Source organism: Cervus elaphus, chromosome 10 (genome assembly GCF_910594005.1).
Source record: "Cervus elaphus chromosome 10, mCerEla1.1, whole genome shotgun sequence".
Taxonomy (NCBI): Eukaryota; Metazoa; Chordata; class Mammalia; order Artiodactyla; family Cervidae; genus Cervus; species Cervus elaphus.
The window spans coordinates 51,473,616-51,477,541 of record NC_057824.1 but is presented as its reverse complement, the minus strand read 5'-3'; the positions used below and the strand labels follow the sequence as shown (position 1 = coordinate 51,477,541).

General features: G+C 48.0%; 1 long non-coding RNA gene across 1 annotated transcript; it reads right to left on the bottom strand.

Moving 5' to 3' along the window:
- Nucleotides 1–796: 796 nt before the first annotated feature.
- LOC122701961 lies at nucleotides 797–2,498 on the bottom strand. The gene is made up of 3 exons (XR_006343160.1): nucleotides 2,392–2,498; nucleotides 2,151–2,300; nucleotides 797–845 (listed from the first exon to the last, which is right to left on the bottom strand). It is a non-coding gene; the product is annotated as an uncharacterized LOC122701961 (long non-coding RNA).
- Between the last annotated feature and the right edge of the window lie 1,428 nt (nucleotides 2,499–3,926).

Below are 3,926 nucleotides of genomic sequence, written 5' to 3'. Positions count from 1 at the left end.
AGTGAGAACTGAGATTCCGACGTCGTTGCATCTCAGACAGAGGTCTGTGCGGCCTTAAGAGTCTGTAAATACATTCTCCCAGCCAAGACTCTTCCTCTGAGAAAGGGTCAAAAGTTACTCCGGATTGGGGGACCCAGGGTCTAGGTCTTCTCTCCCAACACACACAAGCCACCACCCCACTGCAGGGCTTCTCATAGGATCATCCTTTACGGTGGCAGCCGTCCTGTGCACGGAGGATGTTTAACAGCATCCCTGGCCTCTATCCACCCGGCGCCCGTAGCAACCCTTCCCTCCGAGTTGTGACAACTACAGACATCTCCAGGTGGGGAGACATCACCCCTGGTTAAGAATCACAGCCCTGCTTACAGGCTTAGGTCTGGAGAAATTAAAGATCTTGAAATATGTTAGACTGGGGCTTCTAGAAAAATAATGACAATGTTAATAACAAATGAGGGTCACGTTGGCAAATTCTAACCTAAGTGCTTTTCTCCAGTGAAGCTGCTCTTGTCCTGCCTCCCTGGCATCATCGGGGCTCTTACTGGTTAAGCCCTCCTGGCCAAAGAAGGCTTTGTGATTAAAGCTGCCAGATTCTGAAAAAAACTACAGAGACCCTTAAGGGTTATTTTTTCTTTAACTTGAGATGTGGCCCAACTTTAAATCAGTGCCCTCAGCCCCTATCTGCTGTTCCCGTGAAAAGTCCTTATAGACAGGTAACGGGTGTGTGTATTGAGGTGAAATTCACACAATGTAATGTTAGTCATTTAAAAGTGAACAGTTCAGTGGAAGCAAGCATACTCACAATGTCGTGCATCCACCACTCTATTTCCAGGACATTTTCACCACCCCTAAAAAGGAAACCCCACACCAATAAGCTGTTGCTCCTCACTCTCCCACTTCTTCCCCCCCTGACAACCGCCAATCTATTTTCTCTTTATAGATTTGCCTGTTCTTAATATAGAATATACATGGAGTTTTAGAATATTTGTCCTTTTGTGTCTGGCTTATTTCACTGAGCATAATGTTTTCAAGCTTCATCTATGTTGTAGCAGGTGTCAGGACTCCATCCCTTTTTCAGGGTCAAGTAATATTCCATGGCACATCCATTCATCCGGGCAAGGGGGGCGCATTTAGTTATTTCTGCCTTCAAGTTATTGTAAATAATGCTGCTCTAACCGTACTAGTGGTTGTGAAGGGATTTGGTGTTTTTATAGAATGTATTTGGGCTTCCCAGGTGGTGCTAGTGGTAAAGAACTTGCCTGCCAAAGCAGGAGACATAAAAGACTTGGGTTCCATCCCTGGGTAGGGAAGATCCCCTGGAGGAGGGCGTGGCAACCCACTCTAGTATTCATGCCTGAAAGATCCCATGGATGGAGGAGCCTGGCAGTCCATGGTTCATAGGGTCACATGACTAAAGTCACTTGGCTCGCACGCAGGTATTTGGTATATAATCATTATGGAAAGTGAAAGTGAAAGCGTTAGTCTCTTGGTCCTGTGCAATTCTGTAGTCTCTCGGTCGTGTCCAACTCTTTGCAACCCCATGGACTATCGCCCATCAGGCTCCTCTGTCCACGGAATTCTCAAGGCAAGAATACTGGAGTGGGCAGCCATGCCCTTCTCCAGGGGATCCTCCCAATTCAGGGATCGAACCTGGGTCTCCTTAATTCAGGCAGATTCTATACCGTCTGAGGCACTCATATCAAATATCCTTTCTAGAGGAGCCAAGATATCCATGTCTAGAAGTAGTCATCAGAAATAGACTTTTTTATTTATAGACTATAGGTATGCTTGGTTGCTAATGGCAACTGAAGCAATACTTCAGATTTACAGACCTGGCCACAGATAGCAACAAAAGAGTGTCATTTCCTTCCCCAGAATATAAACTTTCTCTGATTCACAAAGAGGCCTCAATGAAAGATGTCGAAAATTAATAGCAATAATATCCAGAAGTTATTGAGCGGTTAACCACATGTCAGATCGTGGGCTCTATTGTATGAAACAGCTTCTATTTTTGTCTCTGTCTCACACACGAACTCCCTAAGGCTGAAGGGCTATTAAGTGGGAAGTAAATGGCTGTTTGGTGTCCTGGGGTTCGTGAGTGGCCAAGCAGAGACTGAGGCTGGGCAGACTGAGCCCCGGACCTGTGCACTCACCTGTGACCCTGTGCCGTCATGGAGGTCATCCGCTGCCTTTGAATTCCAGATGCTGCGAGAGGACCTGTGGTCTCCGGGCCGGCAGCAGAGTCTGGAAGCCCTGCGATGGCCCTGGCAAAACCAGGCCCCCCTGAGCCTCTGTTTCCTCACCTGAAAGCAAGAGGGCTGGACTGAGTGCTTAAGGCCCAGCTGCTCTGACACCCCAGGACTCCCCTCTTGGGGAAGAGAGCAGACCCCTCACCTTTGCCCGTGGAAAACAGCCTCCATGGCCTTTGGGAAGACAGTATCGGTCATCGGCATGGCTGGGCCAAGAAATAACCAGCAAGAGGGAGTCTCCTTGTTTTGTCCCCAGTCTGCCCCTGTTAACACTTGAAATCAAATTCAGGCCTGAGAGTTTGGAGTCTGGGGATGAGGGAGGTGTCCTCAGAAAAGAACCCCACATTTGGGGCCTGGCCCGGTGGGTGGGGACAGGACATGCCCTCCTGCCCCCCAGCCCCGGGGCTGACTGGCACTGCCTGCCTGCCGGCGGGACCCCACAGACGCTGAGTCCGCCCAGCACCAAGCCTGGATCCAGATCTGCTGGTCGGCAGATGCCCTCTGTTTAATCAAGAAAAGTGGATCCCTGGACCCTGCAGCCACCACGCTGAGCTAATGCTTTGGAAAGAGGTGTAGGGTTTGCAGCCACGGAGGACGGTAAGGGAGAGCCTTTCTGCTTTGTCATTATGACTCTTCCCTGAGGAAGCCAGAAATAGCCATGGTGGGGATGGGGTTCTGCCTGGGAAAGGTGCCCCCTCAGAGAGCAGGTGTCAGTGCGGCCTTTCTGTGGAACTCAAAAGCCCTTATCTAATTAACAGATCAGAGAACCTATAAATCTCTTTTATGACTGGCCAAGGCAAGTCCTCTATCGTGAACTAACCCATACCCCTGGGAGCAGGATGACTGCAGGCAGGAATCAATAAAAATAGATGCCCAGGATGCGGGTGGGGTCCTGGATGAGTCCCAGCCCCTCTCTGGAGCTACTTCAGGCCAGCTGATATGTAATGTTTCAAATTTTCACATGGAGAGGGTATTATGTGTAAGCCGTGTATTTCTTGGGTAATTAAATCTTAATTTTTAAATCTTAAATTTTAAAAGACCACTCAATTGGAAACTGCCATGGTTTTTCTCTTACAGAACTTAGGAACATCCTGATCTGCACATATTTATTTTGCTCTCAAATTGAGGTTTGCTTTCCCTGTTTTGTTTTGTTTCTTTGTTCTTTGTTTCTCCCTGTTTTGTTTCTTCTTTTGTTATGTCCTTGAAATTACCTTAGACATTGGTTTACTTTGAGGGGAGGGGGAGTCTGTCTCCACTTGTTAAAATGTAACAGTAATTTAAAAAATGTAACAGTAATAACATCATATAGAGCTTATTCTGGTGCCAGACACTGTTTAAAGTGCCTTGTATGTAAATTAATTCATTTAAACGTTACAACAGACCCTAGGAGAGTATCTTTTAATATCCCCATCTTATAGATGAGGACACTGAGGTCAGCGAGTTGAAAAGGTTTGCTCGAGTTTGCTGACTCTAGGATCTGGCTCTTAACCATCAGCTGTGCCATCGCTGGGACCAGCTTGCTGGTCCTAAGGGCAGAGTTCGTGGCTGAGGGATCTCTCAGGGCAAATTTGCTGACGGCCCCATAGCACGTGGTACTGAGGGGGAAACTGTGGTCCACAGGTGCTGCTCCTGTCAGTTCATCCCTAGGGTCTGGCCTGAAAGAGGCTGCTGAGCCCACCA